The sequence below is a fragment of the Etheostoma spectabile genome, chromosome 19 (assembly GCF_008692095.1).
Source record: "Etheostoma spectabile isolate EspeVRDwgs_2016 chromosome 19, UIUC_Espe_1.0, whole genome shotgun sequence".
Lineage (NCBI taxonomy): Eukaryota > Metazoa > Chordata > Actinopteri > Perciformes > Percidae > Etheostoma > Etheostoma spectabile.
The window spans coordinates 18,294,173-18,321,884 of NC_045751.1; the positions used below are offsets into that span (position 1 = coordinate 18,294,173).

Here is a 27,712-nt window from a genome sequence, read left to right on the forward strand (position 1 = left end):
AGACCTCTCAGGTCATCTGGGACAGGTCTGCTTTCTGTCAGTTTCTATGCTCCACATATCTGGAACAAACTCCCAGAAAACTGCAGATCTGCTGAAACTCTCAGTTCTTTTAAATCAAGGCTGAAGACCTTTCTTTTTGACATTGCCTTTCCTTAAATGGCTGATCATTTCTTTAATGTTTAATTTCTTAAACTACACTGTAACTTTTATTCTTGTGTTTGATCTGTTTTTGTGTAAATAACTTTAATTGCCCTGTTGCTGAAATGTGCAGCCTTTCCTTGCCTTGTTTAAGTGGGTTGCTTCTTCAAACAAACAAACAACAACAACACCTGGGGCCTGTTGCACGAAACTAGGATAAGGGATTAAGCCGGGATATTCAAGTTATCCTGGATGAATTTAGCTTGGACTCGGTTGCACGAAACCAGATTGAATTAAGCCCAGCCAAGTAACCATGGAGATTTATTCTTTGCAGCTAGCCTGGTCCAGAGCAGGCTAACAGCCAGGCTAAGATTAATCCTGGAGTCTCATGTGTCAAATCAGATACCGTCTGATCCGAAATAAATGTGTTTAACAGTTATTGCGTTGTCTTCTGCATGTGTTCTGCTTTATTTTTATTAACATGCATTAGCCTACTTGTCACTTTTGTTTTCACGAGTTTGATTTAAACCCTACTACAGCTGTTTAGATATTAGGAATGGTTGCACTGGCACCCAGATGCGGAGTGGGACTTTTCCCGGTGGGACGGTACTATGTCGAGGCTGCCTGGCGTGCGGCCGCTGCCCGGTGGCTGCTGCCCGGTGGCTGGTGGCTGCTGCCTGCCAGCAGACTTGCGAGTCGCGTCAGTGTCCACTCTCTCTGTAAAAGTAGAGATGAGCAGCGCAGCGTCCGTGGTCTCAGCTTCAGGTTTATACAGGACGTGCTCCGGAGATTAAGTGTGACGATATTAATGTAGTGATATTCCCAGATGATAATAATGGCAGACTGGTCAGAGACCAAACCAATTGTAATTTATTATAAACACACAGGTCTGTTTATCATATCTTTATCTTGATAAAACAAAATATCTTTATCTTGATAAAACAAACACTCACCACCTGCCGCAACTCCAGCTCCTTTTTTACAAACGCCATGTTTTTCGAGCTTCACGTTCAAAACAATTAAAGTTAAGCTAGCAGTAGGCACTTAACACCGAACATTTCGCACTTTAGCCTACTGTTCGCTTGTACAAAATGTATCCGGTAATTCCACATTCTTGCTGCATCCTTCTTCATAGTTTGGCCTAACGTTATCGTTTTTTGTTTTTTTAACTTTGCATTCGATTACTTCATCTTTACTCCACCGCTGGGCTTGCCAAACGAAGACAGAACCTGGTTACGGGGGTAGCCACTGTCTTGAGACGTCAAGTGAATAGATGAATGTGGGACTGTACCATTCTGGGACTGTGGGAGGGTCCGCTCTTTGTGGCATTTAATGTACCATCACAGCAACTAGCCAGATTCCCATAACATTCATAATGGTCTTACCTGGTCCCGGGTTTTTTTACTCACCAATTGACGTTTCATCTAACACTAAACCAAATGTTGCTCTTGTTCAAAGGCCCATTAAAAGTAACCTGACAGAGAGAAATAGCCCATGTCAATAATTCTGCAACTCTATTATTTTGTTATACATCCGCTGGCAATGCCATGCAATCCGTCAATCTTGTCTGAGTCAATCTTGTCAATTTGATCACTCAACTCGAACCAATGCATATTTTAAGTGATCCACTGTGCTTAATAGAAACAATTTGAAAGAGAAAGAATGAATACAGAAAATGGTTTCATGCAATTTTTTGTTACTACTGAACTAAACTATGCTAGCCAAGGAAAGACGTCAAGGGAGATGCACAGTAGCTCTTATCAATTTCAGGCAGGCAAGCAGCCCACAGCTGGCTCTGACATACCTAGTCCTCTGCCCCTCTCTCGGGAGTCAGAGGCAGGGAAAATGCCTAAAGGGTTGTAAAAGCTATGCTCTCCAGTAAACAGGAATATGTTTAGCATTGTAGGTAAAGGTCTTAGAGGGTTAGTCCCTCTTTTTCTCTCTTTCTGTCTATGCTCGCTGTCCTTGCCTCTAATACTTGGGCGTGAACATAAATACATGTGATAGGTTCCAGCTCACGTTGCACCTAGAGTCATATTCCGTGCCCTCTTGGCTTCTTATTGTCTTTCTGTCCCTCCCTACTGGCCCTCCTCCGTCTCACGTCTCCTCTAATAGGAATGGATGATAGCTGCATTCTCTTCCCTCCACCACATTACTTCCCACAACTGCCCCTGCACCCTCAAGCTCACCATCCCATCTCTCTGTGGATACTTCCCCCTGAGTTCACAGGCTGCCTATTTGACGCAGTACAGTCAGTGGAGCATATGAATGAAGGATGGGATGCTTTGGTAGCAATAGGCTAACCGAGGAGGTAGGCAGGTAGACGGAGCGGAAAGGAAAGCCTTAACCCACATGTGGGAGTCATCTGGGTATTAGCATTACCATGGGACCTTTCTCTGCACTAACCTGTAAAGCTGGGATTTCAAACAGAAATCATACAAGGGACTCAGGGGCTCAGGGAACAGTTCAAATCTACAAAATGTAACAGAATGGCACATGAGCCCCAGCCTGAGGGACTGTTTGATGCCCCCCCCCCCCCCCCCCCCCCAGGAAATGACTGCCAGAGGTGAATTTTGTATCCACCTGTTTTCCTTCCTCCATAAACAAATGCATTAGCCATTCCCAAGGCCTTAGTAAATTCATTAAAACAGCAGGGAGTGGACTGGGGGGAAGGGGGGGGGGGGGTACTTCCAACTGACAGACAGCCAAGGTGAGTCAATGTTAAACCACAGGTTGCTCTCTGCATCCTCACCAAAGCTCATTTCCTCTTTGTCTCTGGTTGTCTCTTGTTCAGGGAGACTCTTCCTGTGTTAAGTGGAATGAGAATCTTTTTTTCTTGCCCTCTTCATCCCCTTCCATTCCTTCGTCTGTCTTACCAAATCATATCTTCTCCTCCCTCAAACATTATTCTATGGGCCAATGGGGTGCCATTCTCTCCTCCTATCTTATTATTATCACTTCTCATTCATCTTTACTTAATTCATCCATTTTTTACACATCCATTACTTCCGACTCAACATTGATTTGAAGCTGCCTGTGCGTCTGACTGACTGCACTTTGCCCCTTGTACTGTGCTTTGTACTGTGTGTTGCTGCACACTGGTGGCATAACTACTATCCAGAGTTAACACATGCACACACACAAACACACACAAATTGGGTTACTGCAGCAGACTATGAAAGATAATGAGATACATGTATTCACTTAAGATGGAGAATGCATGAATATATACATTTTGATGTTGTTGCCCAAAAAACCTTGTACATAAGCATTTACGCATTCTCCAACAATTGAAAATGTCAAATATGCATTGCAATCAAGCTCAGTGCAACAGCATTTTTCACAGTTCTTGAGCAGTTGAGATTTTTCTTGAGCCGTTTGAGCAGACATTTTGGACAGGATTACATACAAGGTACAGCAGCACACACAGCACAAACATAAATTCCGCTTTAAATGCCCCTTGTCTTCTCCTCTTTCACACCCTCTCACCTCTCTCTCTCTTTCTCTCTCTCTCTCTCTCTCTTTCTCTCTCCCTCGCTCTCTCTTTCTCTCTCTCTGTCATTGTAACACCCAGCAGCTGTCCCGCGCCATGTCGTGGCCTATCAAGACCATCTGTAGGGGTGGTGCCACATCAGCATACTGACTTTACCCTTCCTTAGGTCACAGGTGGTGCTGGGGGACATCAACAGGGCACACACATGCACAAAATGTATACACATATACTGATATGCATATTCATATAAAACCTTTTCTAAAAGGACGTGTAAGCACTCTGAAGGATGTGACCATTCTTGCTGAAACAGGCATTGCTGAGATTTTAAGTGGGATAAGATAAGATACCTGAGACATTGCTCTAAAAAACACCATTAGCTAACATCTCAAATTCACATACATTGCACAACTGCTTTCCTACGATACTTCATGAATCAATATTTCCTCACTGACATACTTCCTTCCGTACTCCCTCCTTAAAACCTCAGAAGTTGAACATGCCATCAGACATCTCTGCACTTCAAAAGACCTTACATAAATACTCCACAGCTACCTTAAGTGCACTGAGAGGCTTGGGCTTAACACTCCATGACCTCATCGATACATTTACACCATGACCTGACGCAAAACCAGCGGCCCAAACATCAAAGAACTCCAGTCAGCAGTTCTTGGCCTAAGCCTCTATTATGCCGGTCTGGCTTGATTTAAAAAAATAAAAAACACAAAGAAAGAAATGCCAGACGCAAAGCAAGAGTGGATTAAGGGAGAAAACAGAGGGGTGGTGGGAAGAGGTGCGGGAGGGGTTGAAAGTTCTGCATAGTCATCACTAGTAGGGCTGAGAGCTGTAAATCAGACATAATTATAGTATCCCACAAGGGCCGCAAGACCTTCTCACAGGCTTTATACAAGTCAATAATTAATAAAAACAGCAGCTTAAGCCAATACTAGCCCACACACACACACACACACACACACACACACACACACACACACACAAAAGGCCTTTGTAATGTATTTAGAAATACTGTAGGTCTGACTTGGTCATGGTTTTTTTCCTATCTAATCCATGCCATTACTGTCTGCAACAGCAGTGTACAAATATTGTAAGTACTGTTAGGATGGTAAACAACGACTTGGCCAAACCACACTCTGAGGTAGAAAAAGACGGAAAGTTAGAGGCAGAGAAGGATAAAAAGATTGCAGCACAGTTCAAATGTGTGCAGTTTAAGTCCCCCTTAACACACGCGCACACACACACACACACACACACACACACACACACACACACACACACACACACACACACACACACACACAAACACACACACACACACACACACACACACACACCTCTAATCCATCATAAAAAAGCCAGAGCAGCAGTCTTTCTTCAGGGAGCTGTCGAGGGAGGAACAAGAAACTAAGAGTGTATACCATGTCTATGGTACACACACACACACACACACACACAAACAAAGTGAGAACTGTGCTGGAAAGTGTTTGGAACTGGGGGCTGAAAGAACAGCTCCTCAGTGCTACAGTAGAAAAAGAGGCGGGGAAACAGTGTGCAGCAGTCCAGGATCTGGAGCTATCCTAGGTGCTGAAATCCTCTCACTGCCTCAGAAACAATTGGCTGGAGAAGAGATGGGAGAGTGGAGGCAGAATTGGTTGAGGAGAGTAACTGTCCAAGACAATGAATCAACAGCATGGCTCTCCCTCTCTTTCAGCACTGGCTGTGTTGCCGTGCATGGAGAAAGCCACTGTGTTTACTTATACCTTTGATATGCAATTGAGTTTTCCTGCTGACTAAGCCTGCTGACTGAATAATCCTATTCACGGACAGAATGGAGCACCTGAAATTAAAAACAACTAAAAAGGTGTATATTTGATATACAGTATATACATTTTTTGTTTGATACAAAATTTAAAAAAAGCAAAATATGAAACTAGGATGAAAAAAATTATCAAACAATAAAATTAACTCACTACAATGCCTTGTTGTATACTTAACGTTTTTTTTTCCAATATGTTGAATATACTAGAATGTTAAAGTATATATAACATCAACAATGCTCTTCTATTTCCTGAATACGAAATGTCATCGTTATTCTGTCTGAGCAACACAGACCGTGGAAAAGTGAGAGTAGGTGACTGGAAATTCAGATGAAGTGTAAATGCAGAAATAAAAAAGGCTTGGCAGTATTAATAGAACATTGTGGACATACTTTACTTTTCATTAATACTGTATTGTACATTGACTCTGTAAAAAAGATTTCTATTTAAAAAGTTGGTTTCATGTTCTCCACAGCTGCAATGATGAAATATGAGTCCAACAGTTTACACTGGGCAAATCGATGTTGAGAGTTTTGTAACACAAATGATAGTCTAAATTCAATTCATTATTGATATCTACCCTCTTCTAACATCTAACATCTATTGGTGAGACACTATATTTTACAGCTAGAGAGAGAAAAATGATCTAGAAATGTTAAAAGTATTGACATTTTCTACAGAAATGGTGTTTAAATCCTAAATGTCCCTCTCTTCAGAGCATGTCAGCTATATTATGCGGTGTTTAAAGTTAAAAGTAAGACATCTTTGTGCGATTGGAAAGTAAGTGTAAAACCCATTTGGCTTTGTGAGTGAGCCACGGCCCTGTTCTTCAAATGTGGCTGAACTAATTCATGCTGTTGTCTGTCTAAAATAATCCCGTTTATTGTCATCTAGCTAATTAGGTTATTTGAAAGCAGTTTCAGAATTGATTTGAATGAAGTTGTCTTGAATGACAGCATACTCTTATTTTGAAATGAGATCTCAAACTGTATCTCATGTTATATATTGTATCCTGTATATGTAACTTCTAATTATAAATATGTATTTGTGAGAATTACAACATTAGATCATAATGATTTGCATGTTTTAATCTAAAATTGTATTTATATTTATACATATCAACACTCATAATTGAAAATCTAAGAAAGTGAGCCATTTGTATGTGAAAATTAGCTCATGTATGTGTCTTCGATATGTTCTGATTTCGGTATATTGCTTTGTTTTCTGTCCCTTCTTTTCTGGTTCTGTCTTGTCTCCTTGTGTTTGTGTTCTAGTGTCCTCCTTGGTCTTGTGTTATTTTTTGGTATATGTTTTAGTCCTGGGTGGCTCCCTTGTCTTGTCTAGTTGTAGTTTCTGTCTCGTGGTCTCTTGTGAGAGTCTGTATTATATGATTTTTAGATTTTGTTTATGGACTTTGTCTTGTATTTTTTGGATCCTTTGTTTGCTGGACTCTTTTGTTAATAAACCCTCTTTTAAACTCTCTCCTGTCTGCAGGCCTGTCTCTGCGTTTTGTTCCTCAATCCCGTACACCATCACAAGCTAACTGTCAATGAGCCGGCACTTTTGCAGGTTTGGGCTTAAGGACGAGTTGCTCTGACAATACTTTAGGATTAAATTCAAACCAGCTTTGAAAACTCCCAAAATTTAGACTCATGTCAAATTGTTAACACAGTAATTTGGATAACTGTTACTGTTGGCGCACGTTTGTTCCTTTGTTTGGTCGGAAATTAACGCATGGCATCGGACTAAATGTGTGTCTTTGTAATAATTGCCAATTAACAACCAAGAGTTTAAAAACTTCACTTTGGATGTGACAATCTGTTTATTTAAAGGAAACAAAACTAATCAAACAAAATAACTGCTCTTTTAATCTTAACACATCATCGCACACCTAACCACGGTCAAAAAACTGTGACCTTGATGTGTGCAACACCGCTAAACCAATTAGGCCACATTTAAATAAACTTTTCCACCTCCAGCATCACACGCTGGTCAACCAATGAAATGGCTCCAACAGTTATGTATGCACAAATAACGGGGCCCAGAGTGTGAGAGCTGAAACAATGTGAGTAAAGAACTGTCCCTGGTACTGAATTGACAGCAGCTTAACATACACTGGCAAAGACTAGAGCTGTCGATGAAGTACGTGTTGCTGAAGTGTGCTAATGGGCCATGTACACACAGCATGTCCTTCCTTGATGGTCATGAAGTCCTTGCGGCTTATCCCACGGTGCTTCTTGCACCCATTGTCCCTGGTTCAGCTCTCCGGCTCTGAACCGGAGAGCCTGGAGGTGGCAATGCACTGTGGGATGTGCCACGAGCGCTTAATGACATCAAGGAAGGTCCCTGAAATTCTTAGACGTGAAGCTAAGCATTTAAATGTAAGTAGTAGATGGAGGAGAGCAGAGCAGAACAAAGATACAGAAATTAATATTAGGAAGTGTGAAAACTAGAGAAGGGAAGGTTAGGGTTGTTTTTGCAGATGCACCAAATAAGTGATGAACATACAAATCACTCGGCTCCAATTGGATTCAGCTTCAAAATTCCAAACTGTGTAATACATGGCAGTTGTCATGAAATGTGTCCTTATTTTAGAATACATTTTCAGAATAAATCTAAGGCAAAATTAAAAAAAAATTCTTTTATGTAAGTGATTCGTACCACCTGGTTTAAATTGTTTTTAATAGAGGTTCCGAGTCATATCATCTTTACACGCTCCAAAGTTTTCTTATGGCCCCAGCACACATCTGTTGGGCTCATTAAGTTATTATACTGTATACATTATAGACACAGTGTATTAATTCAAATGGTCAAATTTAAAAATAGCTTCTCTGTGGCAATCCATGTTAGTTAATATTATTGGCAGAAGACATCATTATTCTCTTGCTGATGATGTCTGAATACGTTAAATAGGGATGGGAGACTGGAGATTCCTGTTGGGATATGTTATTTTATGTTTTGGCCCCATTAATAATGGATGATTTGAAGTGCTGATGTGTTCATTTTGCAAATCTATGAAACCGCCTGGAAATTGTGAAAACCACTGTACTGTACTACTGTGGATGCATGGACTTCATTCCTGTTTCCCCTCCCTGAGAACACAAAAAAAAAGAATAAACCACGACGAAGATGGAGAGCTTAATGTTAGAGGAGAGAACAACACAATCACTTTCTCCTCATTGACTTGCTCCGGGCCACACAGGTGTGACTAAGTCTTATAGATTCATGGCTGATGGCAGATTAGGGTTAGCGAGTGAATAGTAGGTAACTGGAGCAAAGTTGCCTTGCAGATCCATGGAGAAAATGGCTTGACAAGAGAGAGAGAGAGCTTTGGATCGATAATGCTCTGAAGAAGTTTGACTTTGGTGGGGCTGGCTTTTCAACACATCATCGGTACTTTGGAAGTTTGAGGTCTGCTGGGTTCCTATGATCTGCCTGTTTGTCTTTTTCTCTCTCTTCTCCATTCTTGTTTTCTCTGTTGATTGCCTGTCAGCCTGGGAGCTATTCCCGGTGATGATGTTTCTCCTAACTGTGTGGTAAACATTATGAAAAAGCTACATTTGTGATGTAACTTAATGCTTGCGTTTTCCTTTTTGTTTGTCTTTCATTTCATACAGTCATTTGTCATGTTGCACTGAGAGAGTTCTTACCTCAAAACTGGATAAACATTGCAAGGAAGGTTTTAGTTTATCCTTGTTCTTATCCCTGTTGTCTGCAATTTTATGCAAACTTAGCCCAAACAAAGGTCAAGAAATCTTGTATTGAGTCATCCATTTTGCAAAAATGGTGACAGACATTGGTGGAAAACCCTGACATATTCCCTGGGATCCACTCTGTAAAAACAGGCTCAAGCATCTCTGCTGCTAATACCATCTGTGACACACACACACACACACACACACACACACACACGCTACAGCTTGCTTTACACCAAGGGCCATTTGAAATTGCAGTTATTCCAGGGAGTCGCTGCAGAATGGGAGGCACACGTCACCATACATGCCAGTCCACAAACACCCAGGCCAAATGGTGTATGACACCAGCTTGGAAGAGAGGGAAAACACTGATGAATCCTGGACTGCTCCTTTTGGAAATGAGAGAGAGAGACAGAAAGAGGGAGAGTGACTCGGGAAGTGCTAAACCCCCGCAATTAACACCATTGATGGGAAGAGTGGCTCTGATCCCAAAACAATTAGATCTGGTCTTATTTAATTTGTGGGCCATGATTTAAAAGGCTGCAGCTTTGGACATTGCCGCTAAACCAGAAGTGTTCTAAAACACTGATTACATCGAAATAGTATTGGCTATAATGACATTGTAGGTTGTATAACAACAAGACACTTCAGCTTAGCATCTGTGAAGTATAGGCTGTGGTGGTTTTGCACCACACTTAACCTGTCCAAAACCCATTCTGTCCAGTAATGGGACTTTTTTTAATGTGAGTCATGCAAGCTATTACTGCTGATCTTAACAGTTCCTCTTGTTAAACAATTCACTACTGATGGCGCTGGAAATGATCACTTTTTGTATGTCAGAGGATTTTTCCTGGGAAAAGGCAAAGACATTGAAATCAAATGTTCTGTATCACTATTGTGCTTTATCTGTTATAGAATGGTTCCCACTAGGCAATAAAATTACTTTAAAATAAATGTATTTATTATAATGTTTAAAATCTAACTACTAGGAGATGGAAGTTTTGCATTGGGTTGCGTAGGAGAAAAACTTATGCAGCCTATAACAGCAGTACACTGAACAGCTAAGAATGTGCAAGTATGGAGAGGGACACGGTCCAAAAGACTAAAGAAAAGGCTGCACTGCATCAGAGCAGTTAGTCAGCAAGTCTCACTAAAGCTATCTGAATGGATGGTTGGATTGAAACGGCTGGACTGAGATGGAGGGAGGAACGGATGGTCTGTGACTCTGCTCTCCCTCTCTCTCTCCTCCTCCCTCATTCTCCCTCCTCCCCCTCTTTTCCTCGTACATCATGTAGACACATTCAGCCTTCACGTCTTTGCTTTTCCCCTTCAAACTGTGAAAGCCAAAGCGGCACATCGGTACAAATGTGACACAGGCCTCATTTGCCCCTGACAAAGAGGAAAATGGCACACAGAAAAAAATCTGGTATGGTGCAAGAAAAAATGAACACCTTAGCTATCAAGCAATCAATTGGTTCCACGACCAAAAAGCAAAGAAAATGTTGAAGAAATGCAGTTAGTGCATGATAGGAAGACACATACCAACAATACAACAAAAATAAAGCTAAATGGGAATTTGAGTGCCCATTTCATTTCTGTGTTTCTCTTTTGAATCACAAAATGGTGTCATCACTCAAATATGCTTCTCTATGCCTGGCTCATTACAACTGAGAGAATAGTGCTGGTTAATTGTTTGACACGTCCTGCTCAACCTATGTCCTTAGCTGCTGAGAGCGCTCGACGTGAGAGTTCTATGGGATAAATGGTGGCTGTTCCCACACTCTGCCCTTTGGCTATCTGCGTACAGAGCACCATCATATCGGTGACAAGAGAAGCGTGATGAAGGTTCGCTGGCTGCACAAACCCAATGCAGGCCCCGGCAGCAGCAGCAGCTCCACCACCTCTCTAAAAGGACCCATTGTGCCCCACCAAAGCCTTTCCCTCTCTACAGTGAAGTGGCTATTGTGGCTCGCAGAATAGCCATCCCTCTCCATTGCCTGGCGAGCAAAGTGATGCCGTGATGGGGCTGAGTGTGACTGATGTAGACAGTATCTCAATACCCTGACCCCCATCAGCCCCCGAGTGCCCCCTGCTGCTCGGCCCATTCTACCCACAGGTGGGGAAAATCCAGACCTAATTTCAGCCAGTGAATAGAGCGTAAGAAACAGCTGCATTCTATTACTGGAAATAGCTACAATTCAGAATGAAGCATGAGGTTGAGTTGTGCGCTTGGGACGTTTTAGCATGTATGGCTCAAGTTTGGACAACTTGTATTGATTTTGCTGCTGCAGGGGTGATTCCACTTAAATATTTTCCTGCATGACAGGACGGCCAAAAGCCTTATGGATTTCCTGGAGAGGAATAAACTGTGGTGGAGCACAACAGTTCTCTTAAGGGTACTCGACTTAGAGGAATACTACAATAATACAAAACAGTTTTTCAAGTTGCTCTGCTGAGAGTCAGTTTAGGAAGTTCAAAAGAAGAAAAAAAACATGAACTAAACAGAGACAATACAATTAATAAAAGTGCGTCTGAGGAAGCTCGTCCGCCATTATGTCCATGGCCTTAGCTACAGCTCATGTGTGACTCATATACAAATCAGTTTAGGGAACATAAACACATCTACATTCAAAGTGATGACTCTAAACTTCCCTTGGGCTGCCTATATTCCCTGCATCTTTGAAAACTGCTAGTATATTGTTCATTTGGAGAAACAATCTCATAATTATGCTTTGTTGACCATAAGAAACACATTAATTAAACATTCCGTGAGAGAAAAAAAAGCTTATTGTCGATTATGTTGCATTTTATTGCATAAGGCTGTGTTCAAATAGCAATAAGTGACTGATGGTAATGTCCATCATTTGACTATGGAAGCAAATGCTATTGTTTAGTTATATTTGCAAGTGTTATGCAAACAAATTGCATGATTATGCAAAACTAGAAACAGTGTGGATGAGTGATATCCCACATCATACGGATTAGTGACTAACACCCACTCTTCAATTATGAGCATAAAACTCTTATGTGGGGTTTTTTGTATCCCATCTCCCTGTTATGCAACCTGCTCCACTTTGAAATAGGAATGCTTTCACAGCTAACTACTGTACATGTTAGCATACCCTGGAATGGATAGACAGTCTTGGTGTTTATAATGACACAAAGCCAATGGGCTCTGCAGTACAAAACAGCCACTAGTGTGTACTACTGAGGATTGTCTTCAGGTTGCAGGTGAACATGATATATCATCATCAACAGTGAGGCTACATCAGCTTGTTTTGTCCAGAATGTGCCCTTTTAAGTGGGAGGAAGGGAGTCTGGGGTGATATTTTTAAACATGAGAAACAGCAGCTTCCTTTGTGCTAGAGTAATTTAGGTAAACAGCTCACTGGCGGGTGCTAAAGAGATATACTTCTCACATCTGAAACATAAGCCAGCCCTAAAAAACTCTCCAGCCAAGAATTCTCTCAGGTGTAGGCTGGGTGACACCCATAGGAGATGAGGTGAGAAAGAAATAAGGCGCTGACATGATAAGTGGCTTCAAATGCCTGTTTGGTTTTCTTGATTATTGATACTCCTCTATTCTCTTTAAGAAATTCAAGCTGAGCCAATTAAAAGGCGAGAAAAATATGGTAATGCAAATATTTCAAATCATCCCACTGGAGGCTACAAAGAACATCTTCATTAATTCATTGGCCTGCTTTTTGGGGGTTACTCAGATATGAAATGAACGGGGCTGGGATTACATTACTTTCAACTATTTGAGACAAGAAAAAAACCCTCTTTCAAGATTCACATGTACTTGCGTGCTGTGCTGAATGAATTCATGACCCAATCTTTGTGGAATACAGTAGAGTATGTGGCACAAATCCAGGATTTTAAACACCAAAGTCTCTCAACTCTTGCTCAATTAGAAAGACCAAAGGCAAGTTGTTAAAATCCGCACAGAACTCAACTGCTACTATCACACGTCAATTTTGAGCCTTTTTCTCTGCAGCCGACAGCGCGGCAAGACATGTACTAACTTAGACATCCTTAATAATAAATGTCCTGCTAGACTGACTAATATTAGTACAAATCTAGACAGAGATATCCTACCGCCATGGCCACACAGGAGGAAAAGGGGCGTAACTTGATCAGATCGATATAGCCTCTCTTTCTTCCTGTTTCTCTCTGTCTACCACCCCTTTTCTTTCTCTCTCCAAATCCATCCTTGCAATCACTCAGAGACAATGAGAGGTATTTCAATCCATCTCTCCATCATACGCTGTTCCACCTCTACTCTGCCACTGCTTAATCAAAGGAGAAAAGCAATAGAAGGGCGGCACAAAGAGCCGATGGGTCAAATCTTCCCTCATCACGGCCCTACCAGCTAAAATGAAGGGCGTGAGGAGGTAGTAGGAGGACATCTTTCATTTTCCTATCACATTTCCTCCCCTTTTTATGCAAGTGAAAGTGTCTGTCTTCTTTATAGCTCCCCGTAAGCTCTTTTTACCTCGCTTCTCTTCCACTCTGCAGGCGGATGGTGAACGGATGGACGGGAAGATGGATAAAACCCATACGGCAATCGGCAAAAGAGTGAGTTAATGACGCATATTGCTCTCTTTGCTGCCGTACGAGGGATTACAGGAAGATTACCCATTCTGATTCTCCTCTCTTCCAATTCTGCTGTCTCGGTCTCTGTGGTGGTAAACTGGAGGGGGGCGACGGGGCGGGGAGGGACGTGGGGAGGAGTGTGAGGGCCCATGTTTTGATAGAGGTGAGATAGAAGACAGTGCCTCGGCTCTCTGTCAGGGGAAAATGACAGCTGCTCAAAACACTGACCTGCGAAAGGATAGAGTTTCTGACTGATGCCTGCAATCTGACAGCTGCTTCGAGGGCTGTGCTCGGCCTAAATATACCCAGCATGAAACTGAATATCTTATAAATCACATGAGATCCAGCTCCTTCATCAAGTTCATTCTCTGAGATTAACTCGAACAAACTGGGTCTACACACTTCCTCCACAGAAAGTGGACACTTTATGATAAGGCACATTATGCATTTGAAAAGGTGTTGTTTTTCTGCAGCATTCAAATGGCATGCTGATTGTGTGTTGACCCAGAATGATGGCATTTGAGTTGAAAAGCCAGAGATTTGTATTCAGGAAAGTTGTTAGGAGCCTCATGTCAGAGGGATGAGTGAAAACAAAGAGAAGAACAGGACCTCAAATCCACTTTTTGCGCTAGCAGCATAACAAACAGGGAAAAGGTCTGGAGAAATTATTCAAATTGCAGGGGAATTTGCAATTATTATAAGTCATCTCAACCCACAAAGGCAATGTTAAGCACCCTCCATGAAGTGCACTGAAAGCTCTGAGAACAAAAGTGGAATCATATGGGTCCATTTTCTCCCATATGCTCAGTGTGTATTATTATAAAGGGGAGACGCTATTTAGGTATTTCCAAAGCCTATTGTCTAAACTAGAGTCATTAGACTGGATTGATGGTGGAGACTTTTTTGTGAAAGTTGTATTTATTTATTTATTTTTTTGCCAAAGACAAGTGTAAAGTCTTTCTACACGGCTTATAGGCCTGGCTTTATGAGATCACATATTTCTGGCCTGAGAAAGAAACCAAAAAATGAGTCACATCACATTGCTGTATTTCTTGCACAGGGCTTTATTTGCATTAAGAGGATAGCTAACTCAATACGCACTACCACGTCTTGTGTGTGGTTCAGACAACCACCCTTACTGTATTGTATTTTCCTTAGGAAGGTCAAAGGAAGCAATGAATTCAGGTCAGTCCATCAGAGTAAAACACTTCTCTGCATTCGTCCAACTCCACTAGAGTGAGCACACTGTGAATATCTTCTTTGTAACCGTTAGCAAAGTCTTTAAGATGAAAAACAAAGTGTATTACTCCAAGAGGAAAGATGGTCTTTTTTTTAGACAAATTATGCATATTCAGATATAATGAAAAATGACAAGTCAGTGGTCTTATTGTGGAAAATAGTTGACACACCTTCAGTACAAAAAGGAAGAGTAGGTCACTTTTCCCACAGGCGTTTACAGTGACTCTCCGTACGTGGTGTCTGCTTCCTGCTGTCCTCTCTCTGGTCCTCACCTCCCGTCTCTGCCTCTGAGCCGCTCAACTACAGCTCGTTTAATTAGTGCAAGTACAACTAACCCCACAACCCGACGTGTATCTCATAATTAGTGATCCACCAGTTTGTAGTAGTTGTTATTCATTCTCTGGTTGGGAGATTTGGTGTAGAGACACCGTTACGCGCCCCAGTGGGCGTTTGGCGACACGGTGGCGCAGGAGTCGAATACAGTCGCAGTATAGTCGGCGCAATGTATACAGCCCCAAAATATCCACGATGGGTTAGACATGTTGACTCTACTGTACACATTTCAAACTCGTCGTGCTGATCACATTTAATTCGAGAAAAGACTTCTGAGATAGCGTACCACCGTAGAGGGGGATCACAGCCATCCTGCCATTCAGCAGCCAATTATAATGCAGCGGTTTAGTAAAGAAAGTATACCCTCCGATGGCCTAATTCCCCGCGCCATGAAGATTTTTATTTTAGCATTTCAAAGATACATCACTTGTAAATATTGTTATATAAATTAAAATGAACCCAGTCGATGATGGGAAATCATGAATTCCAGCATAATTTTTTTCATTTAAGAGATTTGGAGTGAAGGAGAAGTAGGTGTGCGAGTAAGCAGTCTGTGTGTGTGTTTGTGTGTGTGTGAAAATTAGGCCACATGTATCATCATTAACTGAACACACAGCGTCTCACTTGCTATAATTTGGGCTATTGTTTTATTCTAAAGCGGAGCAGTTCAAATAAAACGCTACCTTGAGTGTCGGAAGCTGAAAATAATAACCCCTCACAAGTCGTCTGCGTAAACACATCCACAGATTGAAGAAGCATACAAACTGACTTTCACTGAGCACTGTGATATTTCTTGCTGGATTCCCACACTTCGACACGCGTGGCTTTAAAACATACCCCCCCCCCCCCCCCCCCCCCCCCCCCCCACACACACACACACACAAACTCCGGATTCAACGTGTCTGTGTCTGAAAACAAAAATCAGACCGAATCCACTCGCCTCCCAAATCTCCTCCAAATATTGACCCATTACGCATCATTGCTACCGGCTCCTTCTCAGCAGAACAAAGCCAACACTTGTTCCTTATTGGACTAGCGTATGCAAATGAAAAATAATAATCTCAACATCACCTGTCATTATTTGGGGGGCGTTAGCAGAGAGTGATAAATCCTCGCAGCCAGAAAAAACAACAACCTTCAGACGCATACAGTCACAGCAAAGAAGAGAAAAGTCCTTACTTGTGTTTTGCGTCAATCCCTCCGATTATATTCTCCAGACTTGGGGAGGTTTGTAAATATCCCTGGACATAGACTGGATGCAGTTCACGCTTCTGTGTTTCTTTTTTTTCATCCAGAGCGTTGAGCAGACCACAACGTAGGTTTCCTTTCCCCCCTCTCTCCTTCAAGACAGATGTGAACGGTCCTGGCCGAGTCGCTCCACCTGCATCCCTGTTGTCAAGCCCGCCACAAGGCACACCATGACACTTCACATTGTTCCTTTCAAATTAAAACTCCTACATTGATACGCATCTCTGGGTCTTTTATTGTGGAGGTTCCGCCACCGTGTTTCTAGCGGATGCTTCTGGGTGTGTGTGGGTGAGTTGACGCATCTCCACCTGCATCCACTGGAAGACACAGCGGCATCAGTAGCAGTGGCAGCGGCACCGCACTGAAGAGGCCGCCCGCAGAGACACGCCCCGCTCCGGTTGGCTACTTCACCCTGGGCAAGGGAGATGAGAGGGCGGTGCTGGAGATGCTGTCCAAAAAAAAAAATCCTCCACTTTATTGGGTCGCACCTGACAGGCGGTGGAGATTTTTGAAATTCTAAAACATGGTGGTCAAAGGAGACGAAAGTGTATAAAGATAAACCAGTGAGTGATTTCAACAAAACAAATACTGATCCATTGAAATAAAAGGGGGAAATCCATAATATAGTGCCATACAAATCAACAGAATCTACCCAAAGAACAGCATACAAAGCGCAAATGCTGCTGGTCCTGAAGGATGGTCACAGCTGCTCCAATAATGATATCAGAGCTGACAGGCCTACAATCAGCTGTGAACTTAATTATTGTCTGAGGCAAAATGGAGCAATTAATAATGAGTCACAAACTTCTCAGGTGCACTGCTACTATAATTTGCTGACTGCCCAGTACCCACACCCTCACACATTTCCACAGGCAATTATTAGACAAAACAGTGGGTCCTTGAGCTCATCAGCATAAAGAGGAAAAGAAAAATCTGTTTACTAACTTGAATACACACATACATTCTCCTAATAAAGATTAATGATACCCTTAATTGGTAAGTAAACAAAAGCATGTAGATGAAGAAGAGACAATATTGAGTATTTACCAGTTTGGAAGTCCCCTGAATATGTATTCACATCCTGCTATATTCTCATCAGTTATTTAAGTGTCGCTGTGTTACTCAAGATAAAGTGAATAGTGAATATATGCCACGCTCTGTGATATTTAGATCCAAAGTATCACTCTAATATTCATAAATTCTACTTGTTTTGTGATAATGTTATGGTTTCCAAATTCATAGTAAACTTCTGCCAGTCAAGTATGCATTCATAGGTATGGTAATGGTGAGAATATTGCTGAGATAATCTGAATAAATAAAGTTTCATTCTTTCTTTGTGACAACTGGATTTAAAGTCTTTTTTTTTACCAGTCTAAAGGAGCACTGCCAGTTTTATTCCTCCAGTTAGTTAGATACATTATGTTTGCATCCAGAGTGTAGATCAGACCCTTACCAGTAGCATATTTCTAAAGACAACAAGTGGGCTCAGCTTTGACTAGTTAAGCCATTCCCTTTCTGCTGCACTGCCACCTGTTACTCTGAAGACTGCATCGCCATTGCTCCTGCAAAAAAAACAAGGTGTCCAAAGCACAAGTGGGACCATTTGATCTGGACAGAGAAGAGGGTAATTTAAGTCAGGGAGACCAATCGAAAGTGAACTTGCCTTTCTCTCCTGCTCTCACTTTCTCTTCATTTCCTTTCCTCATCATGTCAGACACTGGGCTGACAAAGTTCCTCATTAGTAGCCTTCCATGGCCTCGCTGTGGTCTGTTGCTCTGTCTTGCCTCAGTGGGAGAGCAACCGGGTTGGCTCATCATATCACCTCATTGTGTCAAATTCAAGCAAATTGTCACAGGAAAAGTCTTCATTTCAGCATGTTCTGCTTATTTTAAGGATGTCTTTCATCTGTCAGAGTGGTGTGGTCTTTCATAGGAACGTAGATGGTATTGCAACTTGATATGCCGACAGGAGTGAAAGGTAAAAAGAAACACATTCAAACAACATACAAATAGACAAGACAAGACTACAAAGACAAAGTACAAAAAGGTTTCCTGTATGTAATACACGCACAATTTATCACCACCGGAGCAATCTCTAAAATACTTTTTTACATTACATGTGCAAATTAAGCCGAGTTATTGCACATGGGACAAACGAGTTTTTACTCCTATTGCTCTTGAACCGGGGTCTAAATCTGCGACCTGAGGGGAGTGTTACAAACTCAAAGTGTAGGGGGTGGTTTATGCAGTCTAATATAGACCGGGCCATGCAAAGTACTCACTGGTAATAAATACCCATCAAGGGGGACTGTGGGAAACGTATCACCTATCCAGCCACCTTTCCAACATGGCTGAGGTGTTTTTTGTCTCTGATGTTCAGGTTACCGTACCCACCAATCATGGCATAAGTAAGAACAGATTCAATAAAAGGACTAATGACAAAAGGCAACTTTTTAACAAAGAAAACACTCAGACACAAGCACACCAGCAGCAGGTCGCAACATGAGCAGCGCCCTCTGCATCTTAGTGGTGTTCAATCAGAAACCTTTGGGAACCAGTGACCACGCAAACACTATTGACACATAAATCAATATTGTGCCTTTGGTGTGTTTTACAGTGTATCACATCCATCTAGCCATCAGCGTGTTCTACCCTCAAGGTCTGTCCACGTCACAGTCGAGCATTGTGTTGATAGAGAACCCAGTCACAGCCCTAGTCAATGAATCTGGAGGGGGTGCATCAATCACAGCCTTATTGAGCAGCGTGGTGCCGGGGCAGCCTGTCGAACCAATATTGGCACTTCTCAGAATTAATATTTCAGGCCAAAATATCAAATTCAGAAGATTATTGTACTGTACCTCCTTGACATTGTATGACACGGTCTGTTACTTTGGCCTAAGAAATTGACATTTGACTGGTCATGAAGACAAAGCGGAAAGAAGGACGAATGTTATGTCTGCTGCTACTGTCTGCTGTTAAGCTGTTACGCAGTAATTTTCATCTCCAAGCATATTAAAGCAGGTTGTGCAAAGGTTGAACTGTTCAGACAAGAAGAGAATGCAGGCTAATGTTTCCCGGCCAAAGAGAAGGTTAGGGGAAAAAGAGGCTGGACTGTATGTTTCTGACCTTCTTCTATGGGTATTATAAAATTGTCTTCTCTTAAGGATAACCTTGATTAAATATAAGCACCATTACAAAGCTAGGCAAGTGCCAATGAATAAGATAGCTCTTTTACTGAACAAGATTATTACTGTGAAAGGAAAGAGGGAAAAGAAATAAGCTCTGCAACAAAATATTCAGAAACTTTATTTTTTCCTATGAAATTATTTTTTATCATCACACACAATCTAAGCTTTGGTAAAACTGCTCACAGCTCATTGGCCTAAACAAATGTGACACATGTTGTGATGTGATATTGTGGGAAACACTTCATTTTAAGTTAACTGACCAGCCAAACGGGTTGAAAACCCCTGCTTTAATACATTGTTTGAAGTCAGTTTCAAACTGACTTCAGACAATGCTTTAAAGCAGGGGTTTACATTGCAAACTGACTTCAACATAAAAATGATGCATCAATGTCTTATGAAATACATAAGTCCTTATCAGAGAGTGCTCTTATGTATATGACATTTGTCAGAGCCCTTTTTTTTTACAAAACTGCACGTCTCTGCCGTCATTGTTAGATGTAGCCTTCAAACAAGTTTTAGTCAATGCTCTTTGGTGCAAGTTTTCCGTTCAAAGGCAACATCTAAAAATAAAGGAAAATATCTCACAGCAGACAGATTTGTGTCAAATGAATGTACAACAAACCAAATATCATCAAACAACCGCTGGCCCGTTATTGTGATCTGATTTGCATCCAATAGAGATTTCATGGCTTTTAAATATCAATATAACTCATCGCCGTTGTATGTCTTTCAGCGCCTTGATTTAATATTATCTACATATGAAGCTGACTGATTTGATAAGCTTTCACTCATGAGTAATTCATTTCATTGTTGGAGGACCCTGTGAGGTTGTTGCTTTTTCCTCTGTCTCTTCACTGCGCTAATTAAAACTAATTGAATTGAATTGATGGTACCGAGCCCGCGAATCACAGTGCTACCATCTCAGTCCCGCTCATCCCTGAAATTAGACAAATCAAGTGTGCCGTGTAATCAGACATGAAAAAAGTCAACACGCCAAACAAGCCATCTCCTTTGTTTGTTGTTATTGTTGTGAGCATGTTATCACATTTCCATCAAATTCACGAATAATAACATGGCATAAAAGAGCAGACGGAGAGTTGTTTAAAAAAAGTAAATGTGGTTGTCTGAGATGTGACAATGGCTATACGTATAAAAAGTATCCTTGGGTGCAGCGTTAAATCAATACTTCTTCTCTACTTACCGATTTAGTTAAAAAAAAGCCTTCTTTATTACTAGAATAGATACACTTTCATGTGAAAGAAAATAATAAAACAGTCTCCACAAACTATATATAATAAAGTGTGGTAGCTGTGCAGACTAATGCTGACTAATGATATACATTTGTCTTGTTTTTGCCTGCTAAAATTGTAGTGCTGTGCATACACTAGCTGACTGTATATGTGAAATGTTATTATGATGATTAATGCAAATGGGTCCAACCGTAACACTATCTTCAGGTTCACACAAAAACAAAGAGTGGTTAACAGTGTTTAAAGACTTTACTAACAGTGGTATACCTGCTTGTCATGTTATTCAGTGACGCTCAGGGTTGTTTAGTTAAATGGGACCCATCATGCTTTTCCTTATTTTCTGTCATTGATATAATGTTACAGTGCTGGATGTCATGTTAAATGTTGGCTAAAGCTGCTAATAATGGGATAAACATTTTTTCTACTCTCGGCTCAAACTGACGTCAACCCTTGATTTCCTTATATGGTCATCTGCTCAAGGCACGTTAATGCAGTGTTTACATTGCATACACGGCTAAGTGTAGCTACAAGCTAACGTAAAGGAAACCTGCCATCGTGGTTGCTGATGTTGTTAATGTCTCTCCAATTTCAAGATCACGTTCCTGCTGGAACATGTCCAGTTGTGTAGTTTTTAGTTTAGAAGCCTTCATTGGTGATTTTTCATTGTAGAAAGTGCCACTATATTCCATCACACTCAGTAGCCAGCTGCAACGACTGACAGTACAGAGACACTACAACAGAACGTCTCAGACAGAGGGTGAACAGATGCAGCTGTAATGGACAATAGGAGGTAAACATACTGTACATTAGGTAAGAACCTTTCCTGGATAAACTCATAGGCCTACACGATGCAAATGTGCTGTATTTATATAGCGCTTTTCCAGTCTTAACAACTGCTCAAAGCGCTTTTACATCTACAGGAAACATTCACCATTCACACACATTCATACACTGTGGCCGGGGCTGCCGTACAAGGTGCCACCTGCTCATCAGATATACATTCATACACACTCACACTCCGATGCACAGCACCGGGAGCAACTCGGGGTTCAATGTCTTGCCCAAGGACACTTCAACAATGACTGCAGGGGCGGGGATCGAACCACCAACCTTCCGATTAGCAGGCAACCGCTCTACCACTGAGCCACAGCCGCCCCGATGCAGTAATGCTCAACAGGGGGTTGACTCGGGGAAGGAGTGTTCACAAATAAATGTGTACTTACTGTAAAGTGTAAGTGTTGGTGTTCTAGTGAGAAACCTGAAAGCCTCCATCCAAATCATTAACTATCGGTCATGTGGGTTTGCTACTGAGACACAACACCTGTCAGAGTAAATGATTTATTTCCATCGTATGTTGGACAGATGTTGACTAATGGTCGAGAAATGATTGAGAAAAGGCAGAGAAGAGGTTCGCGTGGTGACACCATTAAGATATATGGCAGTTTAATATTTCAATTGTTACCCTGCGAGGCAAATTTGGAGACTTTCCTCCGAAGACAAATGACAGCATCGGTCTTGTCAGAAAATGCCCCCATATATTTATGCTCAAGCCCTCTTGCGGCTGTTGGAATTATCCGTTGGGAGTAAAAGATGAAATGTGTGAAAAGGAAGGATGTTGGTGGGTGAACCAAATGTCGGGCTCTGAGATTGATGTTTGCTTCCCGTATCCTACCGACAGTCAACGTTGGCTTCTTTCAACCATGACCATAGTCATTCCATGACTTTAACAATGATGTTATTTTGTGCTGGGCAATGTTAAGCTATACCGTAAAAATTGCCTTTGCTTTGACTTGACTTACTGTATCCTTCCAGATATAGGATTTACATTGAAACATCCCAAAACTTTGCTTAATCCTCCACTCACCAACTTGTTTTTGTTGTCGTAACAATTGGACTAGTAGGTGGTCATTAAACATAGGAACAAGGACAGAAATCAGCACTGATGTCATGGATTTTGTCTTTTCTTTTTTGGGGGCTTTTCCCTTTATTTGATAGTGCCAATGGGTAGACAGGAAAGAGCGAGAGAAATAGAGGGGATGGCACACAGCAAAGGGCTGCAGGTCGGATTCGCACCCAGGCCGCCGCAAAGGACTCCGTTTACACGGAGCGCACGCTCTTACCGGGTGAGCTAAAGGTCGCCCCAGATGATGTCATGGATTTATAAGTGAAACAGAGAGAAAAAGAAAGAGAAAAGCAAAGATCCCTGTACAGTATCCTTTGATATAGTAATATGAGATGATGTCCGTGAAGTTTACAATTGCAGAGGAAAGAAGGGAACATGTTAGATTCAAAGACAGAAGAGAAAGTTAAAATAAAAATCTCAATTACTTCTTATCGCCACAGGTGCTGCCAAAGTGAATGAAACTTTAAAGAGGAACAATTAAAAAAGAAAATGTTTTTTTTTTTTGCAAATTAATAAATTGCCTCTTAAACATGAGTTGTGTTACATAACAGTTTACAGCAATCAATTTTGGTCCTAGATTAGCTGCTGTGTACATCGAGTTCTCTATTAGTAACTTCTGCCTCTTTATCATACTTCTTACCTCAAAGAATGAAGAAAGTTCTACACAAAAGCAACACCGCTGATTGGGCACAGGTAGACAATCGCTGGGAATCAATAAGCCTTTCTGTCAGGAGGTTATGCAATTCCATTTTAATGGTTGTTCAGACAGTATGATATTCTATGAAAAGCAGTAGGCAAAGAGAATTAGACATGTAACCACAAGCAAATTGTATGTGCCGCACAATCTCCTGGATTTGTTTGAAGAGGCTGAAGAAATGGAAAATCTCAAAACACATTCATTATTTCCATGAAAAAAGGAAATTAGCAAAGCAGCACTTTATTCTGACAGTTGTTGTAGCCACCTGAACCACCTCTGAGATATGAATCTGTAGTGTTGAAGGGCATTGTGGGAGAATTGTGTTATCAGCATGTATGGCGAGAGGAGAAGCAGGCATGCACTGCTCCCTAAAGGCCTAGTCATGATTAGATGATCAGACATGATGGCTCCAAACATATTTACCCCACGGAGCCGTTTGGACATGGTGTGTGTGTGTGTGTGTGTGTGTGTGTGTGTGTGTATGTGTTTGTAATGCAACAGTGACAACATCAGCATATTTGCAGTTAGCAGCTTCTACACAAGGGAGGGAGAGAAAAAAACATGCACAGCTGGAGACACTACTGGAGATGTGTATCTGTATGAATCGTGTGTTTGCATGGAAAATGCATGTCAGTATTTTCATGTTTGCTTACAGTGGAGAAAGTATAAAACATGAGATTGATTGCCATGAAAATTGAAACCTGTATCTGTGTGTGTGTGGCAATTTAATGAGTGTGCGTGCCCCTTACCACAGCATGTGCACAGATCAACGGTTGCTATTTTCCAAGGGGGCCCCCCTCTGGTGAACATGGACAGCAGAGCGTAGTCTTCCCTTGTATCCCCCTGAGATGGAGAGTGCCTGCCGATGGTGAACAATCCTTTACAAAAATCACGACTTTGACCGACGTTGCTCTTCCTTATATGGAGTATGTGTAACCCTCCTCCCATTTGCTGAAATACTTTCCCAAGGTTTTACCCTTTCAGGCAGATACTCCTCAGATGGCAGATGAAGTGTGTGTGCTTTGCTATTTCTGTCCATGTCAGAAGCAGTTTTAGCATTCCATATTTTAGGAGATGTTATTTTGTTAGTCCTCCCTCTGTTTGACTATTGGAAGTATCTTAAAGAGTTTTATTTTGAAAAGGTTTTAGTTAAGCTCAGTACTAGTTAAACGAAAGGTTTAAACATTGTGACAAATTGGCTTATTTGCCCAGAGTCTTACCGAGAGTTCATTTAATTTTATTTAATTTATTTATCTCGAACAATCAACAATGTTGCAAGACACAACCAATCAGAAGTAAAAAAAAATAAAAAAGATATGAGAAGGATTAGTTTGAGAAGGAACAGGTGAACGCAAATGGCTTTGTGTTTCCCCTTGCCACAAACTAGGCACTAAGCTAAGCTAAATATCTCATGCAGCCACCTGTGTATTGAACACACAGATGAAATTAGTATAGATCCTCTCAACTCTGTTAGACAGCAAACAAGCAGAGTAACTGAGTATTCCTGCATGAGTTTTAACAACATCAGTGGGTTTTGACTCTTATTGCAAGAAAAAAAAGAAAAGCAATGAATTAATTATTTTTTCAAATTTAACCCATTCTGGAGGAAATGGAATGCTGGAAACTAGTGTCAGATTTCCCTCAACCCCTCTTCATAAAAGCACCCACACAAACCATCAATAGTCACACGTGTTAGCAACAAATACATAATCCCTAACCACCTTTGGAAGTTTGTTGGATTGTAAAAGCAAAGTACAGCGAACAAATGTTGTGCCCCTGCCTCAACTGTGCCCCACTTTAGCTTTTTTTGGGTGGGTTTAGCTGAGAGTCATAAATAGATCTATTTGGTACTTGAATTTGACTAAATAACGTGCCAGTACCCTAATTCAGCAGTTGCATGACATGATCATGACATGTGTCTTGGATATATTTATATTCATGTGTACATCTTGTACGGGTGACTCTGAATAGTCAACTATTTGAGGATTTAAGGAGCCTGATTCAAGTGCTAATCTCATAGTCAAATGGTCGCATTGTCTGAAAATGTGGTGACCGTATTCATAACCTTAAAGGATCATTCCATTCGGGTTACATAGAAGTGCTGATTTTACTTAGAATTTCTTGTTTTTTTCTTGTTTTTCCCCCCTTAAAAGATCTGGATGTATAGCCCATTTTGATATACATATCAGCCTTTAATAGTAATGTTAATAGTAATTAGAAGTAAGGGTACTCATGTGGACAAAAATCAAAAGTGCTAGTACTCAGTACTGATGAGGACTGGCCCATTTCAGACACTGGTCTAGATTACAGTGAACTTTATTCATACACCGTGAAAAGAAAGGAGAAATGGGCCTTACAAGTGCTGTAAGACAAACCTGTGTGTGTGTGTGTGTGTGTGTGTGTGTGTGTGTGTGTGGTTGCAAAGAGAGTGAGCGAGCCTCTTTTACTCCTGATTGCAAGTCATTACTTCAATCTCTCGCTCAATCTCTCTGTACCTCTCTTTCTCTCTTTCTTCTTCTCTCCAGGCCATCTCTCACTTAATCTCCCATTCCCTCTCTCTCCACCTTCAATTCAGTTTAATTTGCTCTGCTGGCATGGGAAGTATGCATTTATGTCAGCCAGGCATCCGCAGGGGTAACTGATGGCGCAATAACCATAGGGAAACAATGCTCTCAAACAGGAGGGAGTAGGTATCGCTATTGAACCATTAAATAACGAAACGCTCAATGCTCCATGTGAATTTCCGGGAGGGAAATGACTGCCTTTCTACTCCAAATAGCTTCACTTTCTACAAAAGGACTAGGCTGAATCAAAGTGTAGAATGATGAAGTAACTTCTAATTGTGAGATGTTGTCATTCTATACATATGTATATGTATAAAAATAACATTGTTGATGGAGGATGAGTGTGGAGTGTGGCTGTGGACAACATGCATGAGTGCATGTGTTGACGGTGGCTCCATTTAGATTTAGATAAGGGATGCATGGATGCATACAGGAGCTTAGGTTTTCACCATCCCTGCTGTCAGGATGAAAAAAGTCAAAGAAAGAGATGATATGATGACCACTTGTATTGACACACCAAACAGAAAACCAGTGAGGTTCATGTCAGTTTTATTAACAGCCAAAAGCCATGGGGGGTCTTTCTTGTCAGCCATCCAAGCGATCAAACCTTTCTTTCATTTAGGCTACCAGAGAGCAGGTAGACAATTCTGCATTCACATTAGTTGAACTCTTATTGAAGAATTGTGAAATTTAAATTTAAAGCAAATGTGACCTACAATCTGCTAGCCTTTTATCCTATTGTGTCCTCTATCCATCCTCCTTTTCCAGTCCCTTTGATACCTGGTAAAATGGGGACAACATTGTGCTTTTTCCTGGGCAGATATGAAAGAGTCTGCAGCCGTTGTCACCAAAAACATCAAGTAAATGATGTGTTCTGATGTCAAAAAGCAAGAGCTTCTTTGTAAAGCCATCATTTTGACATTTGACAATCACAGGGGAGAACATCCATCATAGATTTCTCTTTCAACAGTGGTCTGAAAAGACCAAAATGCAGTGCAGCCTCTGACAATTAGTATGATGCCCCATCAATAAATCACATACTGTATTTATTGTGGATGACGTGAAGTTTTGCCAGGGCAGCAGAGAAGTTAAAGAGCAGCTAATGTACTAGTTTTCTGGTTTTTAAATACAGGACTGCTATAGCAGCCTGATGTCATTTACCGCACAATAAACTATTTTTATCGTCAGGAAACTCCTGTCCATTTCATGCAGCTGCTCTGGTTTAGGATCCTCCTCCCCCTTGCCCCCTCCAGCCAAGCCCACTCCGTTGTGATTGGTCATCTTCCGGGACTGAGCTGAAGCAGCATGACCATGTAGGGAAGTCGTTTTCATTAGGCACGTTCGAGATGAACTGCGCCTCGCCTGTAAAGTGGACGAGAGCAGGCGGCAGCAGCGGGGGGCGGGGACAAAAAGCTGCGGTAAAGCCGGACAGTTTCCAGCCGATTCCAGCCGCCTTCAGGCTGGACAGGAAGTGATGAAAACACTGTGGTGCGATTCCGATTTAATAAAACTTAATCAGACCCACATATCAGCTTGT

General features: G+C 41.5%; 1 protein-coding gene across 6 annotated transcripts in view; it reads right to left on the reverse strand.

Annotated features, from left to right (window-relative positions):
* nrxn2b (neurexin 2b) overlaps nucleotides 1-16,738 on the reverse strand; it is a 743,906-nt gene extending 727,168 nt beyond the window's left edge. For 4 of the 6 annotated variants that reach the window (XM_032544412.1, XM_032544410.1, XM_032544411.1 and 1 more), the window contains exon 1: nucleotides 16,506-16,736. The gene's annotated coding sequence lies outside the window, so the exon portion shown is untranslated. Of the gene's footprint in view, nucleotides 1-16,505 lie in introns of all 6 variants that reach the window. The other 2 variants (XM_032544413.1, XM_032544414.1) reach the window with 2 other exon arrangements.
* Between the last annotated feature and the right edge of the window lie 10,974 nt (nucleotides 16,739-27,712).